This window comes from Bos taurus, chromosome 25 (genome assembly GCF_002263795.3).
Source record: "Bos taurus isolate L1 Dominette 01449 registration number 42190680 breed Hereford chromosome 25, ARS-UCD2.0, whole genome shotgun sequence".
Lineage (NCBI taxonomy): Eukaryota > Metazoa > Chordata > Mammalia > Artiodactyla > Bovidae > Bos > Bos taurus.
The window spans coordinates 14,290,525-14,303,355 of NC_037352.1; the positions used below are offsets into that span (position 1 = coordinate 14,290,525).

The window sequence follows — 12,831 nt, forward strand, 5'->3', positions numbered from 1 at the left end:
GAAAAAAAAAAAAACCAACAGTCTACATCTGGTCTTGGGTAGTTTTATTTATTTGGAGTAACCTACATTCAGTGGCAAAGCGACTGATCTGATCTGAATCACACAGTAACTATAACTACCATGAAACCGTAGAGTTGTAACTTTCCATAACTGCATGGACTTGGGCCTTTCTGGCTGAGTACATCTTCAAAAAGCAGGATTCCCACCTCAGAGCTAGGCCAATGAAATCTGTAAAGGAGTAAACCTCTGAAATGGTGACTCAGAATACCTTACAGCTGACAGATGACAAGCAGGTCATGTTAGTTATAAAGTAGTTGTCACTATTTTATAGTTATATACATTTATATTTATTATATATATAGTAATGGCACCCCACTCCAGTACTCTTGCCTGGAAAATCCCATGGACGGAGGAGCCTGGTAGGCTGTGGTCCATGGGGTGGCTAAGAGTTGGACACAACTGAATGACTTCACTTTCACTTTTCACTTTCATGCATTGGAGAAGGAAACGGCAACCCACTCCAGTGTTCTTGCCTGGAGAATCCCAGGGATGGGGAAGCCTGGTGGGCTGCCGTCTATGGGGTCGCACAGAGTCGGACACGACTGAAGCGACTTAGCAGCAGCAGTAGCAGTAGTTATATATATATATTATATATATATTTTCCAGTAGTCATGTATGGATGTGAGAGTTGGACTATAAAGAAAGCTGAGTACTAAAGAATTGATGCTTTTAAACTGTGGTATGGGAGAAGACTCTTGAGAGTCCCTTGGACTGCAAGGAGATCAAACCAGTCCATCCTAAAGGAAGTCAGTCCTGAATATTCATTGGAAGGACTGATGTTGAAGCTGAAACTTCAGTCCTTTGGCCATCTGATGCAAAGAACTGACTCATTGGAAAAGACCCTAATGCTGGGAAAGATTGAAGGCAGGAGGAGAAGGGGACGACAGAGGATGAGATGGTTGGATGGCATCACCGACTCGATGGACATGAGTTTGAGCAAGCTTCAGGAGTTGGTGATAGACAGGGAAGCCTGGTGTGCTGCAGTTTGTGTGGTTGCAAAAGGTCAGACACGACTGGGTGACTGAACTGAACTGAACTGATAGTTATAACTGGAATCAGTGCCTGGTGTGTCTGATGGGTAGAGAAGGAAGTGGCAACCCACTCCAGTATTCTTGCCTGGAGAATCCCATGGACAGAGGAGCCTGGTGGACTATAGTCTGTGGGGTCGGTGTCAGATGGGAGAGTAGAGGGACCCTGGCAGGCCAGGTGGTTTGGATAAGCATGGTTGACTTCTAAACACTGATGGCAAGATGACTTCTGATATGTAATCTTAGGTTAATTTTACAGGTAAATGAAAAAGGCCAGCAATCATCCACTAAGATTAATAAACAGTACTAAAAAATTTACTGCATGAGGACTGTGCTCTGCAGCAGTTTCCCAAGACAAAGAACCCAGATGTTTTCTTTCTTTTTTTGTTTTTGAAAATACCCACAGCATATGGAATCCAGCTCCTCTACCAGAAATTGAATTGGTGCCCCTTGCATTGGAAGCACGGATTGTCAACCACTGGACCTCCAGGGAATGCCCAGATGTTTTCTTCTTTTCTCTGGCTTGCAGAGCTGCTCTCACGTCCATTTCAGAAACCTTCCTCCCTCCATCTTTGCTCTTCGCTGCACACCCCCTGTATCTCAAGGCACCAATCCTGTTTCCCATGCCTTTGTCTTGCTCTAGTTTTCCCGACTCTTGCTGTATCTTGGTTGGCTCCCACTTACTGCACTCATCTTTCCAGAGATCCTTCTTCTCTCAAGCAGGATAATGGGTCCATTGTAACAGAAATGCTTGGCTTCTGGAGTGCATTTTTCTGAGATGTTTTTCTGATGAATATCTGATGTTTCCTGATAAATGTCTTTTTATCAGGGCTACCAACAGAGAGACATATCAGTACAACATCAGCATCCAGGTAGGAGAGGGGCTTCAGGTGACTACTTTCCTCCTGCCCACCTGGGTCCCATAAAGCCAAGTCTACCTGCTTTCTACCCAGCTTGATGTCTGCCACATGGTTCTCAAATACCATGAGTGCACATGCTTCTGGGAACTGGTCCTTGCTAAACACAGAGCCAGGGCACACTGGCCAATGGGGAAGACAGCAATTAATCAAATATTTAATTACAAACTGAATAGGTACTATAACAACAGCAGCAACAACAAAATGAAACAGAGACAACAGGGGCCACGCCCTGGACTGGGGAGGTGGTTAGGGAATGCTTCTGTCTCAGACATTCTGGAACATTCTATCCTAAAACCTAGTGACTTAAAACAACTACAGTCACTTATTTTGCCCACAAAGCTGCAATTTGGGCAGAATTCAACGTGGCCACCACGTCTGGGCTCCACATGGCATCATCTGGGGCAGCTTGACTGGGATGGGAGAGTACAGTTTTTTTTCTAAGGATATAAATTATATACTAAACAATCCACCATTTCAAACTAAACAGCTGAGAGGTTTTTTGGTATATTCATAAGGTGGTACACCATCATCACTACCTAATTCCAGGACATTCTCATTTCCCGAAAAAGAAATCCCGTACTCATTGGCAGTTACTTCCCAATGCGTCCCTCTCCCCAGCCCCAGGCAATCACTACTGTACTTTGTGTCCTCAATGAAAGTAATCAATGAATGATGTATAATAAGAATAGACATGAACTGGGACAAACTTCAGGAGATGGTGAGGGACAGGGAGGTGTGGAATGCTTCAGTCCATGGTGTCGCAAAGAGTTGGACACAGCTGGGCGACTGAACAACAGCAAAAATAAGAAGAGAAAAGAGTTTTATTTGAGCTAACCTGAGGACCAGTCTGGAAGCCTGATTCCCAGATGACTCTGAGAACCTGCTCCAGAGCAGCATGGTTTCCAGGACAGTTTTGTATCATGTCAGAACAAAGACATTAAACAAGTCAGGGATACATTTCAAGGGAAAAAGAAACACATAAGTCAGCACTATACAGTGAGTCAGCATGACCTTGGCACCTGGGAAGGCAGTCTTATCATCAAAGGAGGACAAGCATTGGCATCCCAAGAAGAGAGGAATTTAATCTTTATTTTTAACATAGACATTCTTTTTTTTAAAATCACAAATAATGCTTTTGATTATTTAGCTTCTTACAGTACTCACATAACAGAAACTGACAAATCCATGTTGTTGTTTAGTTGCTAAGTCACGTCTGACTCTTTTGTGCCCCCTGGACTGTAGCCTGCCAGGCTCCTCTGTCCATGTGATTTCCCAGGCAAGAATACTGGAGTGGGTTGCCATTTCCTTCTCCATACCATGAACATTCTTTAGTTTTGGTCAACATGTCCTTTTCTCTAGTAATTAAAGCAGATGTACAAGGTATGTTTGATAGGCCACAAGCAGACTAAAAAGTTAACATAAAATTCAGGTTAACTCATAAATCAGGGGATTATGAATGACATATACACACTGCTGTATATAAAATAGATAACAGGTAAGGATCTACTGTATAGCACAGAGAACTCTACTCAATAACCTATATGGGAAAAGAATCTCCAAAAGAGGGGATATATGCATAACCCATTCTTTGCTATACACGTAAAATTAACACAGCATTGTAAATCAACTATACTGCAATAAAAATTAAAAAAAAGAAACTTCAAGTTGACATGTATAAACAAGAATGACTTCTGTATATGTCAATATATGACAGTTTCTCATCACTGTTTCTGTAGCTGTCCATAACTGGACATTTCATATAAATGGAAGAACCCACAACGTGGCCTCCGGTGTCTGGCTTCTGTCCCTGGATGCTGTCAAGGTTCTGGAGGATTCTCTTGAAGATGGCTGACTCACCTGGCCTGCTCGTTGGTGCTGGTTGACAGCTGGGAGTTTAGTGAAGGATCTGGGCTGGGGATCCTAGCTCCTCTCTGTCAGGGCCCTTTTGCTTCCTTATGGCATGACAACTGGGTTCTAAGAATGAATGTCCCAAGAGAATCAGGCAGACTTTTCATGTTTTGTGACTAAATTTGAAAGTCACGTAGTGTCACTTTGATACTTGTCTTGTCACCACCAAAATCTTGGCTTTCTCTCCCCACCAAAGCCAAATAAAAACATTTGGAGACACAGTTTGGAGGAAATAGAAAGATGGCTTTGATCCTCAGCTGGCCAAGGAGAGAACACTGCAGGCTAGTGCCTCAAGAACTGTGCAGCACTCCATGGGGAATCTGAGGGGATCATATAGATGGGGCGCAGAGTCTGGGGTATGTGATAAGGAGCAAAGTAGGAAGGATCTTGCATTCTTCTTTTCGAATTGTTTCCAAACAGTAATAGCTGATGTCAGGTAACACAGTGACTGGATCTGGCAGTCCCATAGCCTGGTTATTATTTACATTTGTCTCTGGCTTATTGCACTGCAGCATTCATGTCTGAAATCCAAACAGCTACAAGGAGTGGTGTGCAAAGGGAGCTCGGAGGAGGTACAGGATGTAATTATCGTAGAGTTAAAGGGTAACAGGAGCAGGATGTATTACTAACTCATGCAGAGTTAGGGGGCTATAGGTGCAGGATGTAACTGACACAGTGGCAGGTTAGTTTGGGGAAAAGCAAACCCAGTTACAGACTACAGATTCAGTTCAGTTCAGTTCAGTCGCTCAGTCATGTCCGACTCTTTGCGACCCCATGGACTGCAGCACACCAGGCCTCCTTGTCCATCACCAACTCCCAGAGTTTACTCAAACTCATGTCTATTGAGTCGGTGATGCCATCCAACCATCTCATCCTCTGTCGTCCCCTTCTCCTCCCACCTTCAATCTTCCCCAGCATTAGGGTCTTTTCCAACGAGTCAGTTCTTTGCATCAGGTAGCCAAAGTATTAGAGTAAAACTAGGGAGGCTTCCCCGGTGGATCAGTGGTAAAGAATCTGCCTGCCAATGCAGAGACATGGGTTCAGTCCCTGGTCCAGTAAGCTCCCACATGCCATGGAGCAACTAAGCCTGTGCACCACAACTGCTGAGTCCATGTGCCTAGAGCCCGTGCTCCGCAGCAAGAGAAACTACCACAACGAGAAGCCTACACCACAACAAAGAATAGCCCCTGCACGCTGCAAACTAGAGAAAGGCCCATGCAGCAGCGAAGACCCAGCACAGCCAAACATAAATGAATAAAAATTATTTTAAAGTAAAACTAGGGGTGACTTGCTCTTTCAGGCGCGTCTGTGCTTATTCTCTGGCCTAGTCACTGTTCCCTTTTTGCTGCTGGACTTGAGTTTCATTGGCCCTGCCTGGGTCACATGTCCATTCCTGAGCCATTCACTGAGGCAGGTGGGGGTATGTGGAATGTCCTAATTGGCCAGAACTGGGTCTTGAGTCCACCCCTGCGGCCCTACTGAAAGGGGCAGGTGGGGGAGTAAACTGTCCCCCAGTGGTCCTAATTGGTTGTTGTTCTCAGGAAATGGAAAAACAAAACAAAACAAAACAACCCTCATTCCTCTTTGGTCCTTTTCACTGCAACAGTCTCAAGGCCACCTGGATTCAAGGGAAAGGAACACAGACCACACTTTTCAATGAGCGGATTGTCAAAGACACCTTGTAAGAAGAGTGTGTGCCGTGGAAGACGTGGACTGTGGCCATATTTGGATAATAACGGCCACAGCTTCCCTGAGGAAGTGTGACGTTTGAACTGAAAGCTGAAAGGTAAGTAGGTGTTAACTAGGCACAGTGATGGAAGAGCATTCCAGGAACGTGGGATGGCATTTAGAAAGGCCCTGAGGTGGAGCACTGAGCACATTTGAGGAAGAGAAAGCAGATCCAAGTGACAGAGACAGAGAGAAGAGAGACACAAAGTGAATCTGAACGGGCTGATCATACAGGACTTTGTCCTGTGCTTTAAGTGATGCTGTTTCTGCTCAGCTCCCCTTGTCTATTCTTCCAGAAGAGACAGCATCCTAAAGTACCAACAGGGTACAGTTGACTCCCCCACCCGCCCCTTTCAGTAGGGCTGGAATGGTGGACTCAAGACCCAGTTCTGGCCAATGAGGACATTCTGCACACCCCCACCAGCCTCAGTGATTGGCTCAGGAATGGACATGTGACCCAGGCAGGGCCAATGAGACTCAAGTGCAAAGCATTCCTGGGGTGACTGGACAAGGGATGCACTCTGTTTCTGGGGTTGCTGGGTAGGATATAGCTGGAAGGGCCAGTGTCATCTTTGACTCTGAGTGAGAAGAACCTGATTAAGAATGACATTAAGAATGAATCAGCCAGTTTTATCAGCAAAATGGGTTTATCTGGGAAAAGCAAAAAACTGAACTTGAACTGTGAACTTCCAGATGTTCAAGATGGTTTTAGAAAAGGCAGAGGAACCCAGAGATCAAATTGCCAACATCCGCTGGATCATGGAAAAAGCAAGAGAGTTCCAGAAAAACATCTATTTCTGCTTTATTGACTATGCCAAAGCCTTTGACTGTGTGGATCACAATAAACTGTGGAAAATTCTGAAAGAGATGGGAATACCCTTCCTGGAATGCTCCAGTCTTTGTGACCCCATGAACCACAGCATGCCAGGCTTCCCTGTCCGTCACCAACTCCCGGAGCTTGCTCAAACTCATGTCCACTGAGTCAGTGATGCCATCCAGCCATCTCACCCTCTGTCGTCCCCTTCTCCTCCTTTCTCAATCTTTCCCAGCATCAGGGTCTTTTCCAGTGAGTCAGTCAGCTCTTCGCATCAGGTGGCCAAAGTATTGGAGTTTCAGCTTCAACATCAATCCTTCCAGTGAACACCCAGGACTGATCTCCTTTAGGATGGACTGGTTGGATCTCCTTGCAGTCCAAGGGACTCTCAAGAGTCTTCTCCAACACCACAATTCAAAAGCATTGATTCTTCAGTGCTCAGCTTTCTTTATAGTCCAACTCTCACATCCACACATGACCACTGGAAAAACCATAGCCTTGACTAGACAGACCTTTGTTGGCAACGTAATGTCTCTGCTTTTTAATATGCCGTCTAGGTTGGTCATAAATTTCCTTCCAAGGAGCAAGCATCTTTTAATTTCATGACTGCAGTCACTATCTGCAATGATTTTGGAGCCCAAAATAATAAAGTCTGTCACTGTTTCCATTGTTTCCCCATCTATTTGCCATGAAGTGATGGGACCGGATGCCATAATCTTTCGTTTTTGAGTGTTGAGCTTTAAGCCAACTTTTTCACTCTCCTCTTTCACTTTCATCAAGAGGCTCTTTAGTTCTTCTTCGCTTTCTTGCATTAGGGTGGTGTCATCTGCATATCTGAGGTTATTGATATTTCTCCCAGCAATCTTGATTCCAGTTTGTGCTTCATTCAGCCTGGCATTTTGCATATAAGTATACTTATATATACTTATATGTACTCTGCATGAGTTAAATAAGCAGAGTGACAATATAGAGCCTTGATGTACTCCTTTCCTGATTTGGAACCAGTCCATTCCCAGTTGTTACTGTTGCTTCTTGGCCTGCATACAGAGTTCTCAGGAGGCAGGTAAGGTGGTCTGGTATTCCCATCCCTTGAAGAATTTTCCACAGTTTGTGGAAACTGAAAACATTTTGTTGTGATCCACAACAAAGTCAAAGGCTTTGGTATAGTCAATAAAGCAGAAGTTTTAGTTTTCTTGTGAGCTATAGTTTTCTTTTGATCACTTTGGCTGCCTGTGGTATCAAGATAACACTGGCCTCATAGAATGAAATAGAACGTATCACCTTCTCTTCTATTTTTTGAAAGGTTTAATAGGATTGGTACTAATTTTCTTTTACTATGTATTTTCCAGTTATTTTCTTAGTGGTTTCCTTAGAGTTATAATTAACATTAATGTATAATTATATAGTTAGAATTGATACTGACTTAACTTTGAAGTGAAGTGAAAGTCACTGAGTTGTGTCCAACTCTGTGACCCCATGAACTATATGTCCATGGAATTCTCCAGGCCAGAATACTGGAGTGGGTAACCTTTCCCTTCTCCAGGGGATCTTCCCAACCTAGGGACTGAACCCAGGTCTCCCACATTGCAGGCAGATTCTTTAACAGCTGAGTCACCAGGGAAGTCCCAATGTAGCTTTAATATTCAGTTCAGTTCAGTCGCTCAGTCATGTCCAACTCTTCGCAACCCCATGAATCACAGCACGCTAGGCCTCCCTGTCCATCACAAACTCCCGGAGTTCACTCAGACTCACGTCCATCGAGTCAGTGATGCCATCCAGCCATCTCATCCTCTGTCCTCCCCTTCTCTTCCTGCCCCCAATCCCTCCCAGCATCAGAGTCTTTTCCAATGACTCAACTCTTTGCATGAGGTGGTCAAAGTATTGGAGTTTCAGCTTTAGCATCATTCCTTCCAAAGAAATCCCAGGGCTGATCTCCTTCAGAATGGACTGGTTGGATCTCCTTGAAGTCCAAGGGACTCTCAAGAGTCTTCTCCAACATCACACTTCAAAAGCATCAATTCTTCAGTGCTCAGCTTTCTTCACAGTCCAACTCTCACATCCATACATGACCACAGGAAAAACCATAGCCTTGACTAGACGGACTTTTGTTGGCAAAGTAATGTCTCTGCTTTTGAATATGCTATCTAGGTTGGTCATAACTTTCCTTCCAAGGAGTAAGTGTCTTTTAATTTCATGGCTGCAGTCACCATCTGCAGTGATTTTGGAGCCCAGAAAAATAGTCTGACACTGTTTCCACTGTTTCCCCATCTATTTGCCATGAAGTGATGGGACCGGATGCCATGATCTTCATTTTCTGAATGTTGAGCTTTAAGCCAACTTTTTCACTTTCCTCTTTCACTTTCATCAAATGAGTTCCTCTTCACTTTCTGCCATACGGGTGGTGTCATCTGCATATCTGAGGTTATTGATATTTCTCCTGGCAATCTTGATTCCAGCTTGTGCTTCTTCCAGTCCAGTGTTTCTCATGATGTACTCTGCATAGAAGTTAAATAAGAAGGGTGACAATATACAGCCTTGACGAACTCCTTTTCCTATTTGGAACCAGTCTGTTGTTCCATGTCCAGTTCTAACTGTTGCTTCCTGACCTGCATACAGATTTCTCAAGAGGCAGGTCAGGGGGTCTGGTATTCCCATCTCCTGAAGAATTTTCCAGTTTGTTGTGATCCACACAGTCAAAGGCTTTGGCATAGTCAATAAAGCAGAAATAGATGTTTTTCTGGAACTCTCTTGCTTTTTCCATGATCCAGCGGATGTTGGCAATTTGATCTCTGGTTCCTCTGCCTTTTCTAAAACCAGCTTGAACATCCGGAAGTTCAAATTTTTACTTCTATATAGCCCCATTCTTTTCTTTATGTTCTTATTGGCACAAATTCCACCTTTTTTACTGTGTGCCCATGAATACAGATTTTTAATTATTATTTTATGTTATTGTCTTTTAAATCACAGGAAAAAAGAGTAACAAGCTAAAATATGTTAATACTGACTTTTAAATTTACTTATGTAGTTAACCAGTTTTTTTTTTTTTTTAATGTAGATTTGAATTATTGTTTAGCGTCCTTCAGTTTCAGCTTGAAGAACTCTTTTCAGCATTTATTGCAGGTCAGATCTACCAGCAATAATCTCTCCCTTGTTTTGTTTTTTCTGGGAATGGCTTAATTTCTCCTTTACTTTTGAAGGATAGTTTTGCAGATTGTAGAATTATTGGCTGACTGTTTTTTTTTTTTTTTCTTTCAGCACTTTCATATGTCATCCCACTGCCTTCTGGCCTCCATGGTTTCTGATAAGAAATCATTGCCTGACCTTAACTATCCTTTATATGTGATGAGTTTTTCCTCTCTTTCTGCTTTCAGGATTCTCTTTTTCTTAACAGTTTGATCTTAATGTGACTCAGTGTGAATCTCTTTGAGTTTATCCTATTTGAGTTTCATTGAGCTCCTTGAATGTTTAGATCTGCATTTTTCATCAGCTTTGGAAATGTTTGATCCATTATTTCTTCAATGTTTTTTCTGCCTCTTTTTCTGTCTCCTCTCCTTCTTAGACTCCCGTTATGTGTTTTTTGGTGCACTTGATGCTGTCTCAGAAGTCTCTTAGAGTCTGTTCACTTTCCTTCGTTTTTTTCCTACTAAGTAGGAAAAAATCTAAGTAATCTCAATTTATCCATGTCCAAATTTATCAATTCTTTCTTCTGCCTGTTCACATATGATTTTGAACCACTGTAGTGAGTTTTCATTTCAGTTATTAAACTTTTCAACTCCAGAATTTCTATTGTTTGTTTCCTTTTAATAATTTCTATCTCTTTATTGACATAGTCTATTTGGTAAGATAGTGCTTTTATGGTTTCCTGTAGTTCTTTGAGCATATTTTAAATAGTTGACAAACTCTTTGTCTAGATATTTTGACTTTTTTTTAAATATAATTGGGTTTCATTTTGTTTCTCTGTTCAGGATTCAGTCAAGGCTATGTGTTGCATGACTTCTTCACCATTTTTTTTTTTTTTTGGTTGTACCACTTGGCTTGTGGGATCTTAGTTCCCCCAAACAGGGATTAAACTCATGCCCCGCTGTGTGGAAGTGTGGAGTCTGAGGTGCCAGAGAATTCTCCTCCACCTTTTCAAAAAATTTTAAGACATTGCCAGGAGAACCCAGGTCAGATGTCTAATAGAATGTCCCATTTTCATTTTTCCTTCATAATTAGATCCAAGTTAAGCAGTTTTGATAAGATGATACATAGATAATGAACATGCACAGTCTTTCTAGGGCAATGATTTGAAGTGAATTGGATCCAAATATTTCTTATTGTGATGTCACTTTGCTCAATATTCAGATTTTCAGGAGAGAGAGTATAATTGGCCAGATTGGTTTGCCTGCTCACTCCTTGGCCAGAGAGGGGACACATTTTGATTGACAGTCTTATCAAGAGTATTCCCAGTGAGGAGTGAATAGCACAGCAAAAGAAAACTAACATTGTTGAAGCAGGGGGAATGGATGCTAAGTAGGAAAAAATAGCAAACATCCACTGTCCATCTGTCTTTCAGTGATCTCAGCCATTCACTTGACTCCTACTATTTGCTTTACCAGATTTCCAGAATGAAAGTGAAGTGAAGTCGCTCAGTCGTGTTCGACTCTTTGCGACCCTGTGGACTGTAGGCCACCAGGCTCCTCCATCCATGGGATTTCCCAGGCAAGAATACTGGAGTGGGTTGCCATTTCCTTCTCCAGGGGATCTTCCCAACCCAGGGATCAAACCCAGATCTCCCACATTGCAGGCAGACGCTTTAACCTCTGAACCACCATTTTCCAGAATGAAAGTTGACTTCTTTGTCCAATTCTAGACCATGTTTACAACCATCTGCTAAAAGCCTCTCCTTGCATGTTAACAACTTGCATGTTGTAAAGGCATCAAAACGTAATGCCTTCTTCACCTGGCCCTACTCCCATCCTGCAGAGGAGTTGAATTTATCAATAGCTCCATCACCATCCCAGCAACCAAAGACCAAATTCATGATTCACTGTGTCTAGTCTTGTGGTTTGTATTTTTATTGCATCTTTTAAATCCTTTCCCCCTTTCATTCCCACATGTATCATCCTAAACTATGCCCAAAGTGTTGCCTGGAATTACAAGTAATAAGGAATAAACAGCTTTTCAGGTTAAACAAATTCAGGGAGCACTAGGAGCTGCAAATTTATTTATCACAGAACTTCTCAGAGCCTTGAATAAGCCAATAAGTGATTTTCAAGGAATAGATATTCTTTTCTTACTGTTTGTTTTACAAAATAATTAAATTTATGGAAAAATTGCAATAGCACAATGAACTTCTCCATATCTGTTACCTAGATATACTTTTTTTGTTGTTTTTTTGGCCAAGTCATGCAGCATGCAGGACCTCAGTTCCTTTGACCAGGAATTGAGCCCGTGCCCCCTACATTGGAAGCATGGAGTCTTAACCACTGAGCGGCCAGGGAAGTCCCCCTGGATATATTCATTCTTGGCATTTTCTTACATTTTCTCCACTCTGTCTTCCTCAGTCTCTCTGTCAATCTCTCTCTCTCTCAAATACATATACATATATATGTATATATGTATATATACACACACACACACACACACACACACACGTCTATGCATATCTTCTCTCTATACATAACATACACATATACCCTTGGGACTTCCCTGGAGGCTCAGACAGTACAGAATCTGCCTGCAACGTAGGAGACTCAGGTTAGATCCCTGGGTCAGAAAGATCTTCTGGAAAAGGGAATGGCTACCCACTCCTGCATTCTTACCTGGATAATTGCATAGACAAAGGAGCCTGGTGGGCTACAGTCCACGGGCTCACAGCCGGACATGACTGAGTGACTAACACTTTCACTTTCATATATCCTCAATATATATACTCTATATATTCTGTCAAATGGCTTAGCAGTAATAACACATAGAATTATATTATCTATATGTATATACATATATATTGCTGAACTGTTTGAGAATCAGTTGCATACATTGTGCTCTTTTACAAGTAAACACTTCACTTTGTATTTCCTAAGAATAAAAACATCTCTTATTGTTTAGTAAATATCCTATTGATAAATACATATGATAAGACAATTCTTCTCTCTCACATCAGACAACAGCTATACAATTTGGAAAATGCTAGTTTACATTATTTCTATAGGTTTTTAACTTGCTGGTTCCCAAACCTGGTTGCCCATCAACAGCATGATTATTACTGAACAGTCAACAATAAACTGAACAGTTTATTATATACAGATGTAAACATTTAAAATAAATGCACTCATTTAATCTTCATAGCAACTGTACATGATAGGCATTACCATTTCTAGTTTGTACATGA

General features: G+C 42.1%; 1 pseudogene; it reads right to left on the minus strand.

The window, feature by feature from the left end:
* Positions 1–1,298: 1,298 nt before the first annotated feature.
* Positions 1,299–2,930, minus strand: LOC107131819 (rho-related GTP-binding protein RhoA-B-like; annotated as a pseudogene).
* Between the last annotated feature and the right edge of the window lie 9,901 nt (positions 2,931–12,831).